Source organism: Ailuropoda melanoleuca, chromosome 13 (genome assembly GCF_002007445.2).
Source record: "Ailuropoda melanoleuca isolate Jingjing chromosome 13, ASM200744v2, whole genome shotgun sequence".
NCBI classification, from domain to species: Eukaryota; Metazoa; Chordata; class Mammalia; order Carnivora; family Ursidae; genus Ailuropoda; species Ailuropoda melanoleuca.
In genome coordinates this window covers 43,746,914-43,761,983 of record NC_048230.1, presented here as the reverse complement: position 1 = coordinate 43,761,983, position 15,070 = coordinate 43,746,914, and the positions used below count along the sequence as shown (strand labels likewise).

General features: G+C 50.5%; 1 protein-coding gene across 4 annotated transcripts in view; it reads right to left on the bottom strand.

Annotated features, from left to right (window-relative positions):
- The window catches only part of RPTOR (regulatory associated protein of MTOR complex 1), a 335,634-nt gene that overhangs the window by 144,606 nt on the left and 175,958 nt on the right, over positions 1 to 15,070 (bottom strand). The window lies entirely within an intron of this gene.

The following is a 15,070-nucleotide window of genomic DNA, read 5'->3' as shown; positions in this document are numbered from 1 at the left end:
AATTTGATGATATCACTTGCTTATCACACACCTGACTGCATCGTCACACTGAGCCTGGACTCCCGCAAGGCACACGGACAGACAGCGAGCACCCTAACGGGGGCGGGGGGCAGGGAGCCACCCCTCTGCCTCCTGCCCAGGCTACTGGCACACAGCAGGGAAGAAGCAACCATAACACCGAGTAAAAAGGCAACTTACAGCTTTTAGTGGGAGAAATGTGAAACATTTAATTCACCTGCTTCAAGATGACGCTCAAATAACCCCCTCCAACCACCCAGTAGGCACACGGCGGGTATGCACACCTACAGCACCATGCATCACTAGTGGGACACGAGAAGTGGAGGACGGTCGGAGAAGGCCAGGGGGCCCACGGGGAGGGGACGGGTACAAGCACCAGGCCACCTTCAGGGAGACAAGGTGTGACACGTGTGAGGTGGTCGGGTAGGAAGGGTGACAGACCAGGAGGGATGGCAGCTGTGAGGACACGCAGCTCCTGAGGGCGGCCTCCAGGGTGGGGGGATGTGGAGCTGGCTGCCAGGACCCCCCATGCACCGCCATCCTGCTGACCCCGTGGCAGGGCACACGCAGCAACTCTGGCAGGTTCAGGTAAGTCTCTCAGTAGATAAAAATGGTCTTCAGGAAAGGCATTTTCCAGTGTAAATCTGGGTCCTACACAAACTGTGCCCCTTTGTCATTTGTCTTAAAATCTGTAACGTGCTTATTCACTGGCACTTCTGGATTCCAGTGATGATAGGATAATTTGTATCAGACGAGTCCCTTTATCAATAATAATAATCAGTTCTGGACAAAATACAAAAACAACCACGTAAAAGCACCAAGAAGCCAATGGATACAGGCAGACACAGAAGGGAAGTGACCCCAGAACAACTCTGGGCAAGTCCACCCCTACTCCATGAGTCCCGCGGGCACGCCCCAATCCACACAGCACGCGGGGGCAATGCTCAACCAGAAAGCGGTCGCCTCACTGGCGGAGCATCTCCTGGAGTCCCCAGCTGACCGCTGCCCTGCACACACATGGGGCAGACTCCTGGGGCCCCCGAAGAGACAGTAACCGGAAGGCCGCACTGAGACAGTCAACACCTGCTCCCAGGGAGCGCACCAGCAGGGAGAGCCGGCCTGCCACGCTGAAGGAGCCTGACCCACACCTGGCCTTCCACTGACCTCCCAGGGAGGGGGCACCGTGCCTTCGTTACAACCATGCTCCAGGACTCAGAGCCACACCCCAGCACTACGAGCAAAGCCAAAGGACACCAGTCCTGCCACCAAACCGCCTGCAAGCACAGAGCCAGACACTCCATGGGGTTTCTTGTGTAGCTCCCACAGTGGAGTCTCCTCTCTAAAATCAAGAGGAAAAACAGGTAAAAGAACCAGATTCATAGCTGGCCAGATTTTGGAATCAGCAAAGACTTAAAAATTATAAAAAATAATTTAATTATTGTTTGGGAAATAGGCATTTTAAGCAATCTGCTGAAAATATAAAGCTCTATCAAACAAATTAAAAACAGGGACAGCATGCATTAAAGGACTCAGGGTAGTTCTACGCAGAGCAGCGTGGACAGATCAGTCACTGATGCCCCACGGATTTTGCTTCAGCCAGTAATATGGATCCCTTCTGCGCCAGGATTGTTGACAACTGGTTTCTCTCCTGCCCCTGCTGAGAGCGTTACTGGCCGCGAGAGGCCAAAGAGCAGGCAAAATCAGAGGTGGTGGAAGACACTGATCACCGTACCAACAAACACGACAGATGGCGCTATTCTGTCTGCACTACCTGGCGGTGCCATGGACCTCATGAAGAGGCTCGGGCCGTTTCTGACTCCTCTTTGTCAGACACGCCCATTCCAAACAGTTTCAGGGCACCCGACCCCTGCTCACCTCCCACATGCTGACCCCCCAGGCCAGGGTGTCTGGCCGGGCACATGGACACCTGGGGCTGGATCTCTGTCAGGGAGCAGCATCCTAGTTTTGGCCCGCAAGATGCCAGCACACCCTGACCCCAGCTGTGATGACCAAAGATGAGTCCCAGTGTTGCTGAATGTTCCCTCAGGGGCAGGATCACCACCGTGGAGAGCCACAGCCCTACACCAAACAGCAGTATCTCTCACATTTTCCAGAACGGTCTCTCTGCTCCCACTCCTGCCTGCTCAGCCTACCCCTCTACCCAACAGCCAGAGCAAGGCTTTTAAGGAGTAATGTTAAGAAAAAAATGTTGAAATAAGTCATTCCATCTGGCTAAAACCCTCCAGAGGCCTCCTGCCACTCAGAATGAAATACCAAGTCCTCACCTAGGCCTACCACGGAAGGCCCTGCAGGATCCAGCTCCCAACCACTACTGACTTCACATCCTCATGCTCACCCTTCCTCACCCTGCTCCATTCACCCTGACTGCCCCTCCAACACATCAAGCAGAGACCGCCTCAGGGCCTTTGCACTTGCTGTTCCCGTGGCCTGCAGTATCCTTGAACCAGGAAACTAAGATTTCCTTCTTTATTTTATCTAGATTTCGACCTCCTCTGACCAGCCTAAGGAAAACAACACCTCCATTCTCTATCCCCTCACTCTGCTTTTTAACGCTAGCATTTCTTACCCCCTGATGTGTTATTACACAGCTATTTGTATCTAGTCTTTACCATGGAAGGTAAGTTCAGGGGGTAAAAGGACTTCTCTCATCTTCTTGATCACTACAACTCCAGTGTCTAGGATGGTGCCTGACACACAGTTCTGCTATCTGATAAATACACGTGAGCAACTGAATACAGTACGAGATTGATGTGGTCATTTTTATGGGTTTCTAATATTTCACCCATATTCTTGTTTTCCTGTCACTCTTGAAAGCAAGTAGCTTCAAGATTTTATGAACAAGTTATTTAATGTTAAAAAATCAAACCCAGCTCTGTAGCCTCATAAAGTATCATGTAACTGCTCGATGTTGTGTCTAAAAATGGAAAGACATTAAATATATTTTCCTAACTAAAAACACAACACGTATTTACCATAAAAAATTAGAGGTACAGAACATTACACGTGAAAATTACCCCAAATCCTAAGACAACTGTTCCAAAACATTGAATCATTCCGATTGATTTCTAGGATAAGAGAAAATCTCCGTCCCTGTAAACCCCCACAGTACGGACGTGGATGCGGGGGAAGCAGATGTCTGCCCCCCGCCGCCCCCACCACTGCACACGTGGCCACCGCTTCCACACGTGCTCCTGGAGACAACCAGTATCGACACTTTGGGTTCTTGTTTCTTTCCACAAGACTATAGCTATTTTTCTAAACATTTCCCGCCAGTATTTTCAAACACTCAACGAAGTTGGAAGAATTTTACAGGAAAGGCCCGTGTCCCACCACCTGGTTCCAGCACAAGCATGTGACTACATTGGCTTTATCACGTCTCTGTCTCTCCCGCCACAAATCCACTTTCCTTTTGGTGCAACTGGCGATACCATACACCCCCCTCTAGAGTCTTCAGCACGCATGCTGCCGTCGCAATACTGGCTTATTGCTTTTGTCCTTGACGTAAAACCACACGTGATAAAACGCACACATCTTTACTACACGCTTGTCGACTTCTGACGACGGGTAACCCAGACCCCTACAGCGACCACTACCGACATCCCAGAATGTTTCCTCTTGTCTTTCCCAGCCAATTCCTACTTCCTACCATTGCCCCCGGGGGCAAAATCTGTTCTCATTCCTCCCCCAACTCACTTCTCTGTTCTAGAATTTCACAGAAGCAGAGCTGTCCAGTGTGCACTGTTACACGAGGCCATGTCCAGCCAGTGGGAAGTTTTCGAAGTTCATGCAGGGCCGTGTCTGTATTGTGGGTTGACTCTGACCGCTGACTAGCGCTCTGTCACATGAATACACTGCACTTTACAATGCTGTTTTGTACCTTGTCCTTGTATACCTCGGACGGTATAAACACTGATACACAGAACGGTACTGTCAATGTCTGAATGAGCACTGTCTGTACAAACACCAAGTGTGCTGTCCTCAGGATGTGTTCTTAGAAGCGGACTTGCCTGACAGATGGGTGCACCTGGGTTGAATTACTCCTCACTGTCTGATGGCTTTCCAGAAAAGAATTGTCATTTACTGTCACATTAAGGCTGAAATACCCATTTTTTCCACTTCTTGCCAATACCGGGTTTGTCATCATAAAAAACGAAACCACCGTCTGCCCGACTGACAGGTGTGAAATGACATGTCATTTGAATTTCTTTGACTAGTCTTGAGGTTAAACACCAGTTAATAACTTTAGGGTTCTTTGTATTTTTCTTTTGCTTGTTGCCTGTTCGTGCCCTTAGCATTTTTATATTGGGGTACTCATCATCTTACTGACTTTTAATTAACAGAATCAATATTTTGTTACATGTTACAAAATTTTTCTTGACTTATAATTTTACAGTTGACCCCAAACCATCACAGGAGTGAGGGGTGCCAACCCCTCCGGCAGACGAAGTCTGCGTGTAACTTCTGACTCCCCAAAACTTAACGACTAACAGCTTATGGAAGCCTCACCGATACGTTAATTAAAACGTATTTTGTATGTGTATCACATACGACATTCTGACAATAAAGTAAACTAGAGAAAAGTGCTAAGAAAATCATCAGAGAAAGCACACTGACAGAACTGTCCCGTGTTTACTGAAAAAACTCCGCATCTAAGTGCATACATGCAGTTCAGTCCCATGGCTGCGCAAAGGTCAACTGTATTTTAAGTTTTGTTTACTGTTTTCCTTGCCGTACAAAACTCAAATCTGTGTTTAAAAAAATCTATCACTCCCTTTATGGCTTTTTAATTGTCTCAGCTGATCATTTTCCCAGTATTTTTGCGAGTTTTCCCTTTCACATCTGAGTCTTTGTTATATTTGGAATTTATTTTATTATGTTAAGAGGAAGGGATTTAAAAACTTCAAATGGTGAGCCATGTGCCCCAAATACTAGATACTGAGCAATTCATTCTTTTTCCAAATTATACATTCGGATACATACAGACTCTGTTTTTGGAACGAGATCTCAATTCTGTTCCATTGACGTGAAGGTCCACACTCTCAACTGTACCTTCAAAATGCACTGGTAACTGGTAGGATGAGTTTTCTTTCACAAATCTTTTTCTTCCTTCCTTCCTTCCTTCCTTCCTTCCTTCCTTCCTTCCTCCCTCCTTCCTTCCTTCCTTCCTTCCTTCCTTCCTTCCTTCCTTCCTTCCTTCCTTCCTTTTCACGGCAATTCTCAAACATTAGTTCTTCCAGTTGACCCTCAAAATCAATTTGTCAATACTGTGTTGAATTTATGGTTTAATTTAAGAAGAATTTATATCCTTAATTTACTGGGTCTCACCATATAATTGTGTGGCCAAGCCCTCCTTTTATTCAATTTCCTGTCATTTCAATCAGCAAAGTTTTATGGGATTTTTCTATCTATCCATGTAGTGCGTTCTGAGCCAGTTCATGTTCCTGTCACTGTCTGTTACTGTCGCTGTTATAAATCAGATTCCTTTCCTTCCCAGTATTTCCTTGCTGGCTATTTTTAAATATAGAAAAGGGCACACGTTTTAAACAATTACTGTGAAAAATACTATAGGTGAAGAGCATAAAACGTGGACGTGATAAAGTCAGGTGCGCCCGCAGGCCTCCATGGCCCCGTGGGCCCCAGGCACCAGCCGAACCCTCAGGAGGCAGCACTCGCCCGTGTGCCGTCCCCGTCCGTGTGTGCGCTCGGTCAGCAGCGGGCCACTGCTGGTAGGCTCCCATGTGTTTTAATTTGTTATTTTTTTGCAAAGCTGAGGTTCAGATCACACACAAATAATGCGACTTAGCCTTCTCCTTAGAAGATGTACACTTTTCATGTTGATTTCTCATCTCAGTATGACACTGACTCACGTTTCCAGAACAATGTGCTGGATGAACTAGAGTCAGTCCACACCCTTCTCTGGGTTCTAACAGCACTGACGGAGACACAGAGTGATGAGAGCGGCTGGTGTGGAAGAGATTCTCTCACACAAAGCAAGGAGCCTTCTATTTTTGTTGCAAGTTTTTATTAAAATTCGTTTTTAATTTTATCAAATAACGTTTCTCCTTTCACCCATTAATATGATGAATTATGTTAATAGGCAGCCTAATGGCAAGTTGTCAAAGCCGTCCTGGAATGGATCTCACAGCGGAAGCTCACTCTTCTCTTCCTGCACCACAGGTCCTAGTCGCTAACAGTTTATTCTGAGCTCAATGGCTGTGTGTGTGTGTGTGTGTGTGTGCCTGCACACACGTGTGTGTGAGTGTGGGTATGTGTGTGCCTCTGTGTATGTGCATGTGTGAGCCTGTGTTTGTGTGTGCGCACACGTGTATGTGTCTGTGTTGCTGTGTGTATGAGCCTGTGTATCTGTGTGTGTGTAGTGTGCACACAGGTGTGCCTCTGTGTGATGGTGTGTGCACACGTGTACGTGTCTGTGTTGTGGTGCGTATGAGCCTGTGTGTCTGTACGTGCGCACACACGTGTGCCTGTGTACCTGTGTGCACACACGTGTACGTGTCTGTGTTGTGGTGCGTATGAGCCTGTGTGTCCGTGTGTGTGTAGTGCACACACATGTGTGCCTGTGACTGTGTGTACACACGTGTACGTGTCTGTCTTGCTGTGTGTATGAGCCTGTGTGTCCGTGTGTGTGTAGTGCACACACGTGTGCCTGTGACTGTGTGTACACACGTGTACGTGTCTGTCTTGCTGTGTGTGCACGCACACACGTGTGCCTCCATGTGACTGTGTGTGTGCACACGTGCGCACATACCAGATGTGTCACGGTTGCTGCCCCCGCCGTGGTAACCTCTGGAACAGGACACAGACGCGCGCCCGTGGTAAAGTATGCTGTGTGCCCACACGCTGCTGTGTTACCATCTGCTCCCTTCTGTATTTCAAGAACAATTACCTGTATGTTGAATCTTCATTCTTCTCTTTGTCATGCTGCTCATTTTTTATTGCTTTCCATTTCCTGTAACACCTACTCACCGGTACCTGATTTTAAGGTCACTTAAATTTTAGAATTAAATTTTATTTCTTAAACCTTTTCCTTCCCTTTGCTAGTTCTCTTTTTATCTTGATGTTTTGTCATCTTAATATTTATCTTTTTGTTCCACAGAGATGGTTTTTATATAATTTCACGGACGGCACAAAGCACATGTTGCCTCCACTGAAGGGCACAGGACGGCCTCTGGTGATTCACAGGTCTCTTCTGGCCATAGCCGAGGCCACGCGGACGCGGGGACATGGGGTGGGGGCCGCTCACCAGAAAGACCCAACACTGGACGGGGGGGGCACTTTTGGCCCCACACAGAACCTCCACCCTCCGGGGGATGGGGAAGGGCTGGAGACGGAGCGCCCTAAAACCGCTGAAGCAGCAGATGGGAGAGCCTGCAAGTTTGGGAGGACACCAGCGCCTCCGCCCTCCCCCGCGAGCAGGAGCCGCACTCCTCTAGGAGACGTGGTTCCTGGAGGTCTTGCTCTCAGCGCCCCGTGCCACCCCCGCATGCGGCCTGCCCCTGGTCACAGCTGGCAGACGGAGGAAGGACCTGCGGAGCTCAGGCCCACAGCGGCTTGTGGTTCAGTGTGACGTGCGCTCCAGGTTCCAACGGGAGGTTGTGTTTGGCGGGAGATGGGCCAGGCATTGTCTTCCGGGGCGGCACACGGTGCCTCCCGGAGCCCCCGGCCCAGAGGCCAGGGAGCTTTCACATTCCGGACTGTTTGCTCCGAGGCATCCCCCACAAGAAGCACCCTGCCAGAGACGTCGGGCTTTGAATATTCCCTTTTTATTTTATTTATTTATTTATTTGACAGAGACAGCCAGCGAGAGAGGGAACACAAGCAGGGGGAGTGGGAGAGGAAGAAGCAGGCTCATAGTGGAGGAGCCTGACGTGGGACTCGATCCCATAACGCCGGGATCACGCCCTGAGCCGAAGGCAGACGCTTAACCGCTGTGCCACCCAGGTGCCCCTGAATATTCCCTTTTTAAAAGGAACTTGGGGGGACAGCTCAAAAGAGCAACAAACACACTTAAAACAAGCAAATTCTTCAGTATTTCATTTAATCCAGCAGGTTTCAAAAAACAAAACCCCACATGAAATCGGTGTGTCAATCAGCTGGTATTTGTAACTAAATTAAAAGTCTGCCATTTGGTATCATTAGGTCCTAATTTACTAACTTTAAATAGCTGCCCTTCTAGAGACACAGGGAGGCCTACTCTCCCGCGGGGCGTCCAGGCCGGAACGAGGACAAGCCGTGAGTGCAGCTCAGGAGTGGCTATTTCGGGGCTGCCCTGCTTCCGAAGCGGGGCCACTGAAAGCAAAGCCGATTGTTCCATAGGTCAGAGGAGCACGACACCCTTTCATCTGAGCTTTCTGCCCTGCGAGGCAGTGAGCTGGCCCCGACGGTCTCCTGGCCACAGCCTGGGGGCCAGGCGCTGACAGGGGGCCCTTTTGCCCCCAGAAGTGCCCACCTGGTGAGTGAGCCTGGCCGCCACTGGACGCATTTTTCAGGGGAGCAGGGTGAACTTCACAAGGGTTCTGTCTTTTTAGTTTAGAAGAGTAAAATGTCAAGACAATTGTGGTTAAAAGGAAAATGTCTTTAAAAAATGCGTAAATATTTGGGAGTAAACATCATGTCTGTAAGTTACTAAAAATAGCCATAAACACAAAACAATGAAGCAAATAACAACTGAAAAATGGGGGTGATGAGCACACGGGGGTTCATTTTATTATTCTCTCCACTGTTCTTTAGAACGGCTAGAAATTACGCTGTAATAAAGAGTCAACAGAGAAAGAGACGGAGAGTCCGCACACACCCTCCTACACTGATGAGTCAACAGCAGGAAAACATTTAAGGGAAAGGTCTAATTGTTCAAAACCTGGGCAGTGTGTTTCCATTCTTGAAGAATGTCAAATTCCGAGGGAGGCCCCGGCCTCTCCCACCTCGGCTCGCCCCCGTGCTTGTGAGCAGCTGGTTCTGCCTGGGAAGCACTGAGCTAGGCTGCAAAAGCAGGACACCAGTGCCCTTTCCTGGAAAGTCGACCTCGCCGTGCAGGTGACTCTCACTACCGACCAAGGGAAGGAGACCCGAGACACACAGTAAGCTTCAGCGGACCTCTCCCACGTGGTCTGGGGCCTGCTCCCATGGAGGCACCTCGCGAACTGAGAATCCCACTTGTCGGAGGCCACCTGAGTCCCCAGGCTCCTCGGCCTGGTTCAGATCTTACCTGAGAATCAAGACAGAACACCACCCACCATCACAGATGGGAAGTGAACAGACACCAACCCACCCGGAGGAAGCCGGCTTGAGTCAGGAAGGGGCCGCCTCGGAGGACAGGCACCCAGGGCTCCGACCCGCTCGCCCAGGGGCCCCACAAGAGCCCCGCTACACAGCTGATTTAGGGGGTTTCTTCCTACGCCCTGGAAAGCTGGCCAGAGGTGCAGAGAGAGGGTGAAGGGACTCCGGCTGCGGCTGTAATCCCCCGGGAGCCCCGAGCATCAGGAGAACGCAGCACGCAGGGGGTGAGAGGGAAGGTTTTCCACGAGATGCACCTGTTTGTGTTCACACACAGCAGCTGGTCCTTAATTCATCTTTTCCACGATAAAGGGTGGCCTGCGGCGGATGCACAGTTAAATGTAGGTAAACATTAAGGGATTCTTTTCCATCGAAGAACCAGACATTTAAATTACAATCGTCTACCATGTTTATTCTTTTTTCTTTTGTGCCCTGAGGTGCTCTTTCTGTATTAAGAAACTACGCCCTTGACCCTGGTCTGTCCTCTGCATCCAAAAGTCCCTCTGGGGCCCGTCGGGGCCTGTGTCCACAGGCACAGAGGAGATGCAGGCCGCTCCGCCTCAGTGAGTGAGGACGGGAGGGTGCCGTGCAGCACGACTCCTTCCCACTTCTCATCCCAGTGACAGCTTCCCAAGAGCTGACCCTATTTAAACTCACAAGCCTCCGATACGCGGAGACAAGCAGAGCTCGCGAGCTACACAGGCGGCTCTCGCACGGATCACTTTAGAGTCAGTCAGTCCCTATTATGGGGACTGAAACTGATGTCACCGCACAACTCTGAAATCGCGGCACGTCTGGTGGCCCCATGCCAAGCCTGAGTCTACTCCTGAACACATGTGACAGAAGAAATGAGGGGAAGGAATTTTAAACAGGACTGGAGACCAGGGCAGGACGTGCAATACTTAGCTCCTTCTGCAAGCGACACCAACACAAGGCCCCCAGTGCGTCACAGGGGCCTGACCCGAGTCACGTGCACCTGAATCTCTCTCTTCCCTAAACCGAAACACCTGTCCCCGTAACAACAGCTGGGGGTCGGGTCAGAAGCCCCATCCATCCCCTGGCTGTCCTGGCCCCGGCAGCATGGAGCCACTCTCCAGATTTCTGCTGTGGACAAGGCTGCTCCACATCTCGTAGGGAAAGCCAAACTTCCCGGGTGCTGTCCAGCTCCCACCCGAGACCGCACAGGGCAAAATTCACTCCTGAGATGCCCACGGGGGAGCCTCTTTTGAGTACGTTCCCTGCATTTTAGGCCTGCCAAGTTCTTCCTATTAAAAAATGTGAGTACTTTTCAGCGGCACCAGGTTTAGCTCCTGGGGAGGGGTGCGTGGGGTGGGGACGAGGGAAAGTGCTAGTGGATTCACGGCGGGAGCCGTGAGCTGACAGGCGGCCACACGACGACAGACAAAGGTCAACAGGACGGGGGCCGTGACAGCACCACGTCCTACGTGGCTCCTGTGGCATGCTCACATGCTTGCCATTATCATCCCAGCTCCCGGGGGAGAAGGCTGAGCTTCAGAAGGTCCTGAAATCACCCAGCCAGCTAGTTGGCTGACCTCAGCACCCTCCTCCGGACCCACATGCCAGGTGCGCCCACGTGGGCCACCTGGACCCAAACTCAAAAATAGCACTCGCTGATTCCTCGTGCCCATCAGAGAACGTTCAACACATCACTTCAGACTCCATCAAGGAAAGCGGGAAAACTTTCAACACATCACTTCAGACTCCATCAAGGAAAGCGGGAAAAACGAGGAAAGAGGAGGACGGTGGCAGCTTGTGACAGAGGACCCTGGGCTGCACGAGAGAGGCCCACGGGCTGGGCTGGGAGCTGCCGGGAGGGCTGATGGGACCCGAGACTGCACAGAGGCAGTGGAACCAGGAAAGAAACGAAAAGTGTGCCCACCCCATTCGTCTTTGCCAAGAGCCGTGCAGGACGCCACATCCCGAGTCCCTTCCTAGCCCGGATCCCGGCTGACACGCCAGCTGGTCAACAGCTGTGCACCAGGCTGCACACCACCGTCAACAGGCCTGCCTTCCTCTGGACGGAGAGCGCAGTGGCTCTCGTGACTGTATTTAAGGTGAACCCCCCCAACACTGCAGCTCTCCCTACGAGCTGCCTCCAGGCGAGCCTCCAGTTACATTCAAGGAAAGTAGAGGGCCCGGAATATGTTTCCAAACATTAAAGCACCAACATGATTTTTCTTGTGAGAGAAACATTTATCAATTGAGTGGCCTGATAAGTACCAGATGCTTCAGCTGCGTTACGAACCGTGAGTCTGTGTCTATTAACTTAATAGAAGCAGACGGACATGACGGAAACATTACTGGGGCTGTGGCGGGGGAGTCAAGCCAGAGGCACGTGTAGCTAACACCAAAGAGCGAGTTCTCTACAGTAGACAAGAGCTGGAGAGACATCAGGCCAAGCCAAGGAAACGAAGTCCGGGTGCCCCAGCCACTTCTCCGTGCTCATGACCCTCAGAGCCACCAGGAAAGCATTCTGGGGGGCAAGGGCGAGGAAGAGTGCTGCTGAGAAATGGAGCTCATTCCCGGCATTCTGGTAGCCGACAAGTGCGGCTGTGTTGATCTTCTATTACCCTGCATCCCTCAACAGGCTTGGTACGTAGTCTGTCCTTGAGCTCCTTAACCAGGGAGGTCACTGTGTCACACCTGCTGATTTTACCCGTTGTGCTCCTGGTCTACGCTTTACAGAGTGTTAGGTCAGCGGCCTTGGGACCTCACCCTCCGAACCCGTCCCGACGGCTTCCACCATCAGGAAGGGGCAGTGTCTGAGCCCACAGGACTTCAAACTCCTTTGTTCCCGTAGGAAAATCCTGATGGCATCAGAATGACATCCCCCTTTGTCTACCCACATACACAGAGGCACCGAGGAAGAATGAATGAACACAGACGCGGCCCCTCCGACGAGTCTCCCTTCAGGGCAGCCAGAAAGCCAAGTGTAGGTCCGCTCACCACAAGACAGAGCACGTCTGCCCCCCTGGCTGTGAGAACAAGACACCAGACGAGCTGAGGACATCACGGTGTCCTGTGATCTAGCGTCACTAATGTTTGTGCATAATTTTGTATCTTTATAGGAAAAAGTTTACACCGACGAATGGAAAGCCTGTTCACCGCAGCACACACGTGCAAACAGGACTGCAAGTGGCTCTGCCTGGCCCTGTGCGGTCACTCAGGCTGCAACCTGGGCAGGGGCTGGCTGGCGGTGGCCATGGGGACGAAACCTGTGTCCCCACATAAATCCATGGCCCTGCTTCTCCAGAGACTGCGGCGGGGGCAACGTGGAAGGCTTGGTTTTGTCCTGAGGTACAAGAACGTGGCCCAAGCCGCAGACAGTGGCCAATACAAGGTTGGAACACCGCGGTCTGGTTCTTGCCGAAGATGACGGAGAGCAGCGCATTGACCTGCCTCATGAGCTGCACACACTTCAGCTTTCAGCTCCTATTCCCCTCCTTCCCTCAAGTCCTAATCTTGAACGAACATTCTCTTCACCGTTTGCATTATGTGGAGAAAAACCAGCACAGGAATGTTAAAATGGGTGAAAGGACACGTTCAAAAGGTGTTCTCTCTGTGATTTCTCTAACGGCTGCTTCCCCACGAGCTGGGGAGGGTGTGACCCCCAGAAGGCACCAGGCACACAAGGGCCCGCGACGCGCCTGCTCCGGATGCCTGGGTCACATGGTCCACCTGGGAAGCTTGTTCCCGTCATCTGAGGAAGGCTGATTTTCTGACACCAATTTTCACCTGCCAGTAGAAACAGGACCCTAATAGCGACTCCCAGTAGAAATCACAGAGAAGTGGCTGGCCCTGACATTCTGGGGCACGGAAAAAATGTGACTGTGGTTCTACAAGTACATTGGCAACTGGATTAATCCACAGAGAAAACATATTTTTCAGACTTGTTACATGATCATCGTATGAAAACTGCAAACGTTTATGGAGGAAGACAAAGGGCATCAGGTTCGGTCTTTTCCCAGGGTGATGAACTGAACAATGACTTAGTATCTTCAATTCCTACACAGTAGGCTAGCCCCAGCCAGAATCTAGACCAAGCAAGGCCCTCTGCAGAAGAGAATTTACCTTTTCTTTACACAATTCCAAAGGGATTCCAGTAATGTGCCTGCCACACCTGCAGGAGGCGTTCTCAGCATCAAAGTCAGACTCAGAGTCCAAGGTAAGCTCCTTTAGGACGTCATCATCCCATCTACAAAAATTAACTCAAAATGGATAAAAGACTGAAATGTAACTCTCAGAAGGAAATACAGGTGTGCAAACCTTCATGACTTTGGAATATGACATCAAAAGTATAAGCAACAAGAGAAAAAAAGCAGGTAGGATGGAGAACTTTTCTGCATCAGAGGACACTATTGAGAAAATGGAAAGACGACCCACAGGATGGGAGAAAATATTTGCAAGTATGATTTGCAAAACATATGTCTGATATGGGTCTAGGATCTAGAATATATAAAGAACCCCTACAACTCAACAAGAAAAAAGACAACACAGGGAAAAAGCACACACAAGATCTGGATGCGTAACGCGGGATCTCAAGGACGTTCGTGCGCTACTGGTTTGGACGTGAAGCCGGGCAGCTGCCGGGGAAAAGTCTGGCAGTCCGTCAAGGAGCCACCACGTGACCAGAATATCTGTGCAAAGTAAGAAACACGTTCTCTCTGAAAATAAAATTAAGACTGCGCTGAAATGGCATTTCCACGTATGCGAGATCTGGGGCGGCATAAATTAGTCCAACGTTTTGGTGAAGAAGTTTGGCAACTGACATCACAAGCTCTACGCTTTGACCTACTGACCCCATTCCCAGAAATGATTCTAAGAAACAGTCCAAACGAGGCAAAAGCTCGGTGGCGCACTGAAGGATGAACGGGGGAAAACACGTGCAAATACTTGAGTTTTACAGTGACAGGGAAATGCTTTAAATAATATCATCCATAAATGTGATGGAGTATTACAATTGAGAATAGAACACTGGCTAACAACGTAGAATGATAATCTGAAAATTTAAAAATAAAATACAAAATATGTGTAACCGGGAAATCAGGTGCACATAAAGACAAGAAGTATGAAGGAAAACAGAAAAATAAAAACAGTTAATTTGTGAGGTGAGTGGCATTCCGGGTGATTTTTCTTTGTCTCCTGCCTTTCACTGTGTGCACTGTAACGCTGTGCACGCAGGAGACCCGAGGGAACAGAGACCCACCCCAGCGCTCTCGCACCAACACGCATTTCTGGGCCGTGCTGTCTGAAGAGCGAACGTGGGGACAGTGCGGACCCCAGCGCTCTCGAACAGGCAACGCTGAGGGCAGGTGGAGCACGGACGTGTTCTGCCCTGTTTCTGCTGCAGAAAAGGGCTCCTCTCCTCTGAAGAGGCAGGGAAGGAAAAGACAGCGCTGGCGGCCTCAATCGAGGTGCAGAAAACAGGAGGCTAAGAGCAGGCCGATGGGAATAGAAACAAGAAGGAACGTGAAAAAGTGCAGCGAAATGGCTGAAAACAGAGAAGGAAATAGGAGGCCTGAGCCCAGGTGATTCTCCTTCCTGGTCTCCCACGCCTCCCCTGAGCCGGACCGGAGCCCGTGGCGGGGCGGCACCGTTCCCTGGCATGGCTGGGGGTGGGGCACACGGAGGGAGAAGCCCCATCATGCCGCTGGCAGATGGGCACCATGGGGGCACACACAGCAAGAAGGCAGCGGGTGCTGGTCCGTGAGCAAGTGTG